This window comes from Raphanus sativus, chromosome 3 (assembly GCF_000801105.2).
Source record: "Raphanus sativus cultivar WK10039 chromosome 3, ASM80110v3, whole genome shotgun sequence".
NCBI classification, from domain to species: Eukaryota; Viridiplantae; Streptophyta; class Magnoliopsida; order Brassicales; family Brassicaceae; genus Raphanus; species Raphanus sativus.
Window position 1 is genome coordinate 18,082,102 of NC_079513.1, and position 13,386 is coordinate 18,095,487.

A 13,386-nucleotide genomic window follows, 5' to 3' on the forward strand; every position below is an offset into this window, starting at 1 on the left:
TCATACTTGTTCCTTGCATAGTAGAGTGATCTTAATGCATCATTTGAGTAGGCCACTCAAAGGGTGATCTTTAGGCATTTCCCACCCAAAAGGTGTTTGATGAAATGCCTGAGTCAACTCTCCTAGGCTCTTAGTGTACTTTGCCAAAGATATTTGTTGTTAAAGATGCTAAGATAGCTAATAGACTTGTTAGTAATGATTGTTTGCATGTTATTCAACCAAAGACATTTGATGTTTGAGACATGTTAGCAAATGAACATTCATCTAGACATAGAGCTTGCTTAGAATTGTGTCTAGGTTTAAGGTTAATAGTTTGATTGATTCATTTGTCGTCCTTAGTTCGAAACTTGATCACCCAAGGTCTGAAATCCCTATACCCATGAGTTCTCCTTTCCAATAGCTTAAAAGTATCATTTCTGTTACTTGCATTCTAGTTTTAGTTTAAAAACCATCCAATTCACTGATTGCACTTAGATTAGGCAAATACTTGCATTTTCTCTGCATTTGAATCCCTCAGAACTGGTTCGACAACTTACTTCCACTTTACTATCATCTGACTTAGGAGCCTCAAAACTCCTAACATCACCAGCTGTTCCTCTTTTGCATGGCGCAAAATTTATTGCGAAACCTATATAAAATGTTATGAACAACCCAATTAAACACACTATGGAATATATGATTGTGGTTATAATGATAAAGATGATAAATAATGTAATGAAAACTTACCTTTAGATGACATACATTCATGAAGACTAACGAAAGAAACAAGAATAATACAAAATATAGCTAATTTTATTGGCGACATTGTAGTTCTTCTTTACCAAATAGAGGATTTGTTGTTTTATGATACAGAACCCTATATGTAAACACATTTATATAATTAGTAGTAGACTTTTTGTAGGATAATCCGAAAGAGACTGGCTGCTTTGTTCTATTGTCTTTCTATTTTTAAAATATTGACGTTTATTTTTCTTAAAACATTTTTCTGGTTTTTGATTTAATATAACACTACCTAAAAATATCAATCAACCATGACCATATGCATTGTTGAAATGTCTATAATTAGTTAAAACCGATTAGCAATGGATTATATCCTTGCCAGTTGTTGTGGTTGAAATAAACATTTGTTTACTCAAAATAGAGGCTTTAGTAGCAGGCAAGCTCTCCGTTGATACATCCCATTTACACACTTGAGAAATGGTCCATCTATAGATTATACCTTCATTTGTAGTCTATAAGTTGTAGATTAGTGTGAGACCTTCCACATGTCTGAAATACCATCATGTTAATCAGGAAAAAAAACTGTCGCTAATTTCTTAATAACTGCAAACTAGGATAAGATCCGGGGTTTGTGCGGATGAAGTTGTTATTTTCATTATGTTTTAGAGAATGAAAACAATAGTTCGGTTTCATTTGGATAAGGAGTGTTCAATCTGGATATCGATTTAGTTTCGGTTTGGTTTGTTTTTTTCGGTTTACGTATTTTGGTTAGTAAAATATAACTACTATTATAAATCTATATTTATTTCGGTTCGGTTTATATACCGTCGGTTTTTGGTTTATTTGATTTTATACCAAAAAACATAATTGTTTAGTTTGAGATCATATTATATACTATACGGATTTTAGAGTAAAGTTCTCAAAAAATAATTTATTAAAAAATATTATATATTGAAATAAAATAATAAAAACAAAAAAACTCTTCTATCATCTAATAAAATAATCAAATCTAAAATTAATATCAAAACTCTTAATTTTGAAAAAAAAGTAGCACGAAATAAAAGTTTTTTATTTTTCCATATTTAGTGTTTATCAAATTCATATATCTTCGATTGAACACAATTCTGTTTGTCTTAAGATAAAAAAGAGTTGTAAAGAATTTCAACTAATTAGTGTCCATCAAATTTATAATATTTGTTTCAATTTAGTCAATGTTAAAATAAAACAAAGAAATCAAAAAGTAGACTAAGAAAATAAGAAGCCTCAATTGCATTGAATTGTTGCTTAATTGTAGTTCAAGTGATTTACAAATTATAATTATAGTTCAACTTATATAACAAATAGATATTCATGAGTTGTTATAAATATATACATATTTACATGTTTCTACTTTTGATCAGTTTTGTTCGGTTTAATCGGTTATAAACCAAACCATATCTAAATCCTACGGTTTTTATAAAATCACATTCATTCAGTTTGTATGGTATATACCAAAACAAAATCATATTATCTATTTATGTTCGTTACTATTCGGTTTTAGCATATTGAACATCCTTATTTTGAATATTTGTTGTATTGGATTGTTTTTTTATCATATCTTAATATCCTATTGTTGAATTAGTTTTTAAATTCATATTTTTTTGGAACTTTACGTGTGAATTTTATATTAAAAACAAAACATAAAGTACATAGTGTGAACACATTTATGTAGAGCGTGAAAATATTTATATAGAGTGTGAATGATCATTCTCAAATCATTGTAAACCTCACATATGACCATTATAGTGTGAACATATTTTTAAAAATGGTTCTCTTTTAATATATAGGAGATTATTTACCATTCATGTTTTGTCTACTTTCTTTTTGTATATATTCCAAATATTTTTTCTATGTTGACAATCAACTACTAGTAACTAATTAAAATCTATACTATTTAAAAAGAAGGACTAAACAAATCTACTTATGCAAGGTTGTTTGGACTTTTTCATTTAGTTCATTATTTTTATCTTACCTTAAATTTCTCTAACTGTATAACATTCAATGTTTTTTTTAGTAATCAACATATTTTAATGGGTCAAAGATTTTGTTTAACCAAAGCCCAACCGTAATGTTCATTTTCTTAGATTAATTTTCTTGGTCTAATCTAATATTTCGGTAATTCATTTTATTGGCCTATATTTAAAAATTCTAATGAGGACTATGGTTTCTTTTATAATGTTATGGCACTATGACCTAAAATATCTATAGTATGGATAATTATTTTAAATAAAGTCTAACCATTTAAACACAAAATATATGCTGTAAATATGTATTATAATTTAACCCACAAGTTTTATATTAAATATTTAAAGTTACAAGTTTAAAAATAAATTTATTTTAATACTTAGAAAATAAAATTTTGATAAACACACTTTACCAAAAATAACTTAAAACAAAACGATATGTATTAATCTATTTTAAAAATATTATTTTTAATTAATTTTTAAAACTATTGAAACATAAAAATCTATAAATAATAATAAGGCCAAAATCATAAATCTTAAGTCTCACTACTTAAACAAATAAAAATCTTATATATAATAATATCATTGTAACATACAAAATATCAAATAAATAAATTCATAAATTTTTAATTTTAAATAAAAAATCATTCTCTTCTTCGATATAAAAAAATTTTGTAATATAATACTGTAGAACAAAACTAAAATACTAATTCATATTAAACAATTTTTATTTGGGTTTTATCAGGTTTTTACGTATCAGTTTCAAATAAATTGAACTGGACTATATTCGAATAACTGAATTTATGAGTTTGACTGTAAGTCTAGGTAGGGTACAAAAACACTTCTAAAATTATTAAAACATCTACAAATCTATACTATTAGATTAACCCAAAATAGAGAAAATAAACTATTGTTTCACCGGCTTAAAAAATAAACTCTTATAAAATACACACAAAATATAAAAAATGTGTTGTAACACAAGAGATTATATGCAAAATCTCAAATAAAATCATTGATAAATATATTTTTTCAAAATCATTTTCTTTTCCAATATAATACGACTTGATAACATGATAATATATACTATTAAAACCAAAACACTATTAATGTCAAATATTTTTATTAACCGAAAAAATTCGCGCTTTCGAAACGCGGATCAAAATCTAGTTTTAGTTAAGACATTGTCACAAAATTATCTATAGATTTCTTTATAACTTTATATATTCTATATATTGCTAGTGCATGCAAGATTTGCAGTCGATTAATCACTAATTATTTTTCTCTGTCAGGATTAGTTATCAAAGAAAACAAAGCAAGTAAATATCTTTAGACTATAACCATACAAGAAAAATACATGTTTACATTACGAACTATTATTCAAATATAATGTTGATTTTGTATACTAGGCATCATTTTGCCAAAATCTAGTTTTTACCTATTATCAAAACATATTAGAAATTAGTTTTCAGATTTTTGTTTATATTTCTAAGTTTCATTGAATTTCAACTTTTTTTTGTCAGCCATTGAATTTCAACTAACTAGTGATATGGCGACGAAATAGTTCGGAATGTTTATATATTTATTTGTTTTTTGGATATGCTCAAATATATACTATTAAAACATAATTCTATTGGTTTTTTTACTAAAATTATCTTTTTTACTAACATTGCATATTTCATTAAGGGCAATCAAATAATATTAATAACACATTTATATTGAGTCTTTTTTTTTGATATTTTGTGTAGTGAACAAAAATTAATCACTTAATTATTGTGTTTTTCTCTTTTTAATATAATTTAAATATTCATAAAAAATTGAATTTTTTCATTGAAAAGTATAAATATTTATTAAAATTATATAATTTTTTTATTAAAAAATTAACCACATAATGAAATTAATTTATCAGAGTTATACCAACTTAGTTCATTAAAAATAAAGTTTAATTTTCTAAACATAAATACTCATTAGACCTGGACGTTCGGGTATTCATTCGGGTACGGATCGGTTCTTTCGGGTATCAGGTTTTTCGGGTTTTGAAATTAAACCCCATTCGGGTATTATAAAATTTTGGATCGGGTTCGAGTCGGGTCTTTCCGGGTCCGGGTGGGTTCGGTTCTCATGCATAAGAACCTGAAAAATAACCAAATAACCAAAGTATCTAAAACGGGTTCGATTATTTGTACTCAAAATAACCAAAGTATCTGATTCGGTTCAAATTTTTGTATCCAAATTACTCAAAAGTAGCCATTCTATACAGTTTTTTTGATAAACTTTTATCCAAATTATCATATTTTATCCAGAAATACTCAAAAGTACCAAAAATAACTACTATAGTTAACTTATAATATTAATTTAAAATATTAAAATAATTATAAATATAATTATAACATATATTTTTAGATATATATTCACATTTCGGATATCTTCGGGTACTCATTCAGTTCTCGGTTTGGGTCGGGTTCGGGACCGGTTCTTCGGATATAGCAATTTAGAATTCATTCGGATATTTACCCCGGGTCTAATCGGTTCGGGATCCTGATTTTCGGGTCGGTTTTGGGTTGATTCTTCGGGTCCGGATATTGTGCTCACGCATATACTCATTTAAAATGAAACACGATAAAAAGATAAAAAGTTTAAGGAGGGTGTATTCAACTGAGAGTTTCAGGTGATTTGTATTATAATGACAAATCCACTGTTATTCAAACATGAATTTTAAAAACTTATTTAAAATCCACTGTTATTGAACTTGACATTTCGTAAAGTACTCTGAAATCCACTGTTATTGAAAATATTTTAAGTTGTGGGATTTTAAAGTTTTGAGGTGATTTTAGAGTGTTTGGGTGGAGTTTCTTAGTTAAAAAAAATAAAACTCAAATCCCATTGTTTTAGATGATATTCTAGAGTAGTTTAACAAAAATCACCTAAATCTCTGCAACTTATTAAAATCATCTAAAACTCCATTAAAAATCAAATCACATCAAATGCTAAATTGAATACATCCCCCTAAGTCTTTTATAAAAAACTAATATATGAAAATATGACATTTAATAAATATTTGTCAATTTGAAAAAAAAATAAAGAAAAATAAATCCGTCTTTTGAAAGCACATATCAAAATCTAGTCAATACTATTAAAGTTGAAGTATGCCCTGTTAATAATAGTTGTTTCCAATTTAAAAATTTCAACAATACATATCTTTTAATATAACTCCATCTAATAAGTTATATATATTTTAACCACCACGTAAATTGCCTTATAATCAGCCACCTCTTTTTGTAACTGCATCAGCGATTTAATTGTTTACCCGCCCTTTTAAATTATCAGCGATTTATTACACACGATAATATAACTTCTCCAGTTACATTGCAAAAACTATAATTAAACTAAAGATGCTACCGACAAAAGAATTGGGCCACAGACCATGCTACGATTTACAAAACCCATTTGTAATTGCATTTTTGTAATTGCATTATTATGTGTAATATTTTTTGTTTGTTGTAACATTATTCTGAATATTATTTGTAATAATAATGTTATCTAAACTATTAAAACTGAAGTACAAATAAGATTTAACCCTAATTTTTCCTCAATAATTACCACTGAATGCCACTAATATTAAACACAGTCGTTTGATGTATTATTTTTGTAAACCACTGATAAAAACCACAAAAACCACAAAACTCAAGTTGGGTTTAAACAATATTATACTGTTTTGGGCTTAGTAAATCTGGATGGCCCATATCTTAAACACTAATAATATTTTTTCGAATCCAAAACGAGAAAATACTATTGTTCATCGTAATGAAAGAAACGCTTTATATTAGTTTACACATGTATTATAATTTACCTGATAAATATAGCAAAATGGAAACACGGTCATTGGTAAACAGTAGATATCAAATAATATTTGTGGAAACACGATATACAGTAGATATCAAATATTATTTATAAATCTAATAATAATATTTATAGACAATCTCTTTTAAATGGTTTGCACATTAGATATCAAATATTTTATGCTTTTGAGATAATTTATATTATCAAAATTGAATTACATTTAAGATTTGTTTAAAACATGATTAACAGTATAAAAAATATAATCTAAACTATTAAAACTGAAGTACAAATAAGATTTAACCCTAATTTTTCCTCAATAATTACCATTGAATGCCACTAATATTAAATACAGTCTTTTGATGTATTATTTTTGTAAACCACTGATAAAAACCACAAAAACCACAAAACTCACGTTGGGTTTAGACAATATTATACTGTTTTGGGCTTAGTATATCTGGATGGTATCTTAAACACTAATTATATTTTTTCGAATCCAAAACGAGAAAATACTATTGTTCATCGTAATGAAAGAAACGCTTTATATTAGTTTACACATGTATTATAAATTACCTGATAAATATAGCAAAATGGAAACACGGTCATTGGTAAACAGTAGATATCAAATAATATTTGTGGAAACACGATACACAGTAGATATCAAATATTATTTATAAATCTAACAATAATATTTATAGACAATCTCTTTTAAATGGTTTGCACATTAGATATCAAATATTTTATGCTTTTGAGATAATTTATATTATCAAAATTGAATTACATTTGAGATTTGTTTAAAACATGATTAACAGTATAAAAAATATAATGTTGTTTGGAAACATGGATATCGGTATCTTTAAAAATATATATATTATTAAAATTGAGATTTTTTTGGAAACATAATTAGCAATATAAAAAAAGTATATAGTTGTTTGGAAACATGGATGACAATATATTAAAAACAAATGAGTTTAAGTTATCAAAAAAATTGGAAGTCTAATATAATATGAAAATCTATATATTTGGGCCAGCTTTAAAGATATAAAAATGTTTCAATTTAATTATCTAAAAACATATTTGTCTAAAGTAATCATAAAACAAAATTTAAATTTTATATACATATTTCAAATCAAAAAAATAATTTATAAATTAATTAATATCAAAAATTGATTCAAAAATTTACATATATTCAAAAATTGATTTTTACTAAAATATGTTCCAGTAAACTTTATAAACAAATATTTTCAATATATAGAAGAAAATACATTACAAAGTCCAATTTCAAACACAAACTTAAATTATGGTTTTTAAATTTCACATTAAGTTTTTAAAATATAATATATGTGATTATTTATATGATGATAGATGTAAATACTATTAAGTATATGATTATTTATATGATGGTACATATAAAAGCAGAAAATAATTTCAATTCCAAAAAACATAAAAAAAACAAAACAAATATCTATATGGAGCAAAATAATTCAATCTAATTACCTAACAAATAATGGGTTTTAAGTTATTTAAAAAAACTGGAAGTCCATTATATTATGAAAAACTATATACGTGGGCCAAACTTTAACATATATATGAAATTGCTCAATCTAATTATCTAAAACATTTTTTCTAAAATAATCATAAAACAAAATTTATACTTAATATACATATCAAATAAAAATAATAACTTAAAATTGATATATATAAAAATTTATTCAAATATATATATTCAAAAATTGATTTTTACTAAAATATTTTCCAGTAACCGGTGTAAAAATAATTTCAATATATATATATAAAATACAATACAAAAATCAATTTCAAACACCAACTTAAATTGTGGTTTTTATATCTTACATTAGGTTTTTAAAATAAAATATATATGATTATTTATATGATGATACATATAAAGTACTACTAATTATATTGATTACTTATATGATGATATGTATAAAATATGATTAATTATACAATGACACATATATAATATATAATAATAACATGAAAAACAATGAAAAATAAATATCAATATATTTTTAAAAGAAAAGTATACCCGAGCGGGTGCTCGGGTCAAAAATCTAGTTATAATTATATATGAAATCAAATCAAGAAAAATTAATGAAATTTTATCTATTTAATTATTAATTGATTAATAAATAAAATTGAAACTACACTTTTTTTCAAATATCTATCATCTATCAATACTATTAAATTTGGAACATGTCCAATTAATATTAGTTGAGTTCAACTCAAAATATAACTGCATCTAAGTGATTATTCATGTAACCACTTTAATAAAATAAATTTGTAACTTCTATAGAATACGTTAATTAATTTGTAACTGCATCTAATTGTTTTTTCATAAAATAATGATGTACATGTAACCACTATGCATTACCCACTACTCCTTAAAAAACTGTCTGTTTTCAACATATAGTTCAAAACTTAATTAAAAAAGCACCAAATTTGTAAATGCATCAATATATCTTATTTAATCAAACAAAATCTATTATATTAAATTTGGAACATAATCTATTGATATATATTTATTCCAACTATTATTTTCTTTTATTTAAAGATAAATTAAGGGCCCTAAAATTAATTAGAATATATTTTGATTAAAATTTATAAATAAATATGATTATAAACAAAAAAACAAACATGATTATAAAAAATTAAAATGAAAATTAAATTTCTAAAAATGTACAACACAAAATATGTTTTGTTTACAAAATATTAAATATTTCGGAATATATACACATATATTAAAATTAAAACAGAAATATAAATAAACTGATGGAAATATATTTCTTTAGTTTGTTTACTATAAAATGAAACTTTAAAAGTTAACTAATAAAGTTAACCAATAAAGTTAACTAATATTAATATCAATTAGTGGTGGAAGCGGGTTACTAATAAAATTTAATTTTATGATTGACAGGATTTTAACGGGTTTAAGTGGATTTTTAATAAAAACTAGATTTTGATCCGCCCTTAGAAGGGCAGGTATATTTTTTTTTTACATTTTTTTATAAATTTTATTTTTATATTTATGTTTTTATTTACGTTTTTTCATTATATAATATCAATATACTAAAATAGGAATATGACCTATTGATATATGTGTGGTCAAATTATTTTACGATAATTATTAAAACCTCTTATTAATTATTTAAAAGAAATATTATACAAAGAAAAATATAAATATGATTAAAAACATAAATATAAAAATTAAATTTCTAAAATATGTAAAACAAAAAAATATACCAGCTCTTTTAAAGGCGAATCCGAATCTAGTCAATACTATTAAAATAAAAACATAACATATTGATATATGTATGGTAAAACTATTTTAATACAATGATTAAAACCTCCTATTAATTATTTAAGAGAAATGTTATACAATGAAAAACACAAATATGACTAAAACATATAAATATAAAAATTAAATTTCTAAAAGAATATAAAACTAAAAAATATAAAAAGGCGGGTCCAAATGTAGAAATCTATTTAAAACCCGTTAAACTAAAATCTGTAGAATATCGGATCATGATAATAATTTTTAATTTTAATTTTAGTTTTAGTTTTAATTTTATTTTTTAAAGAAACATAATTTTATGTTTGTGTGTTTGTATAATCATATTCTGTATGATATGAATTTAATAGAATAGATAAGTTTTGTAAGTATGTACATGTATCATATGGTAAGGCTTCGTCTTTTTGTCAATATTCAGTCCAAATTATTTGTTTTTTGTATTTGAACATAAAAACAGGAATATAGGGAAGTTACGAACGGTTAACAATATTCGAAGCCCAAATTATCGTTTCATATGCCGAGGAAAGTTACGAATGGTTAACAATGCTCTAAAGAACCTTTTATTAATTGGTCATACAGGATAATTAATAGAATAGATTTTGATCCGCCCTTAAAAGGGCGGGTAAATTTTTTGTTTTACATCTTTTAAAATTTTTATATTTGTGTTTTTAATTATTTTTGTTTTTAATTTGTATAATATCTTTTTTAAATGATTTATAAGAGGCTTTAATAATTATAATATTTGTATAATATCTTTTTAGCCAGTTACGTGATTAATGACCATAATTAAGAAATATAATTATGCAGTAATGGGCGTTCACAAAAAAATACGATATCAAATCATATTGAATCATGCGCCCTTTTGGGCCGTTACGTGATTAATAGCCAGTTATGTGATTTGGCAGTTATATTAATACAAAAAGATATATTAAAGATGTATTTAGTGGCATTTATAAAAATTAAAAAGTGGACATAGCCCTATATCAATTGGACATGTTGAAGAATTAATAGAATAGATAAATATTCATATGAACTTATTTAGTTTAACGGGTTTTAAATAGATTATTTGATTAAAAATATTTATTAAATGTGATTCTACTTAGAGTTAGTGAAGACTGTATTAACTCAATTACACACACACACACACACACACACACACATATATATATATATATATATATATATATATATATATATATATTATATATATATATAACAGAATATGTTTAAAAAATAATTTAAACATTTTTCAAAAATTTTGTTCGGTTTTAGGTGCGAGTTGAGTTTAATATTAGTTTTCGAATATAACACTTTAAGAACTGTTCGAGTATATAGATCATGTCTAATAGGGTATGAGACTTTTATTTTTGGGGCGATTGGGATATAAGTATTCTTGACTAAATTATGTTAGGTAACTACTAAGTAAATATAATATGTTGCAAATTTTAGGAATAAAGTTTTAAAATGATTTCTGAAATGCATATGGTACAAGTGTATAGTTATGCAACTTGATATATTGAATATAGTCACCAAAAAATATATTAAACTAAATTAATATTAAACACTAATATAATTATAAAATACACAAAAATTAAATTAAATTATTAAAAGAAACATAAAACAAAACATATATCTGCCCTTTGAAAAGCGGATCAAATCTAGTTTATCTTTAATTACTCTGCATGTTAGAATGTGATGTAGCAATTAGAACTCAATGATTAGTTTAAATATGTTAAGTTGACCCACAAAAAGCAATCAAAACAAAACAAAACGTTTCCAACTTGTAAGTTTCACGGAAATGGTCCACTAACCACAATTTCCCTATGGTTGAAAAATTAATGAAAATTTAGCAAAAAGTAATTTCTAAATTACATGACAGGAATAAAATATGAGATATTGTGTGTAACCTACAATATATACATACCTATGCTGCTTTGTCATTTCCTCTCTATTTTGGGTCAATTTTCATCTCTTTCAATCTTATACTTAGAATCTTAAAATTAATTCGAATTTAAACTCGAGCGAAAAATATAGTTTATGTACATTACATAATTTTAGTTTGAATGGAACAAATTTTCTTTATTTTTCTTTAACAACTTTTTTGGAGATTAGGTATATGTATCTGAATTGTTTCATTTGAGCCGCTTAGTCATTGTTGTCATAGTGTTATCCTCCTTGGCTCTGACATTTGTTCTAATCTTCTCCACGCTTATTCAGGGTTATTATGTCCATGAAATAGTTTACCGCAATGAATGTATTCGATCCATAAGTGCGATCAACCTTGGTGGAAGATTGTCAAGGACCAATTATAAGTTTCTTGGATTTCCAAACTTTTAACCAATTGACAATTAGTGGTGTGATTCAAGTCCCTCCCTCGAGATAATGGTGTGTATAACCATTAATCTCGCGAATCCATCAATACCTCTTCGAAATAATGCTTTTTTCTAGCTATTTCGAAGACTGAGTCTTCTCTGGGTCATCAACTAATGGGTTGATCGGGCCACTGTCCAGACCGGATTAATGGGTCAGGGTATCGGACCGGCTCTAATACCATAATAAGTTTTTTGGGTTTCAAACTTAAAATTAAGTGGCAATTAGTGATGTGATCCAAGTCCCTTATATATTACTCAAGTCTCTTTTATATTTCTAATATGAGATCTTTATCCCAGCTACCAAGGTTACTAGGACCTTATCTCTATCAAATCTCAAACATCAGTGTTGAGATGTAGTTTCTCAGCGGTACTAATTAATGGTCCCCCAAAAAAAAAGAAAATCCCTTCTCCGAAACTAGATGGTTTAGGAATCCCATGAAATCTACCTAAATGGGAATCGATGTGAGATTATACATAGGAGGTGTGAGGCTTTCAGGCTCTATTCTTGAAATTAAGAGGAAAATCTTAAACATATATGACGGCCGATGACACAATCTGATCTGTTGATCGTCAACCCATAACAAAACAATTTTTGAAATGTTCAAAAAAAAAAAAACAAAACAATTTTTGGATTTAGAAACTGTGCATATAACTTTTGTTGTTTTCTTCGCAAGGTCCATATATATGCAGTTTCAGTTTACTGTTGGCATGAATCGCCGCATGAACCTCTCCAATATGAGGCTCTTCACCAACAAAGAAACAACTCAAAAGTCTCTAATGCTCGATAAAAAAACAAGTGCTATTAACGTTTATTTGGGTAAGACTGGTCTCGGAGTACTATTAAGTCTCTAAACGTTTAATTAAGAATAAAGAAAATAGTGCTACTTTATCGTACCCTTGGGTAATTTCCTCTCCGCGTAGACTTTCTCTTTTGGAAGACGAACTTTTTATTTTTGCCAACAACCAAACGTGTTAAGTTTGACTTACCATTGTTGCCGGTGGGGCTCACGCTTTAGGTTGAACCTGGTAAAGAAACAATATTTAATTCAACAATATATGAAAAGCTCAACGAAACTGACCATTTGGTCCAAAACCGTCTGCGGATGTTTACAAGCATCACTATATATATACTTCACCATCACTA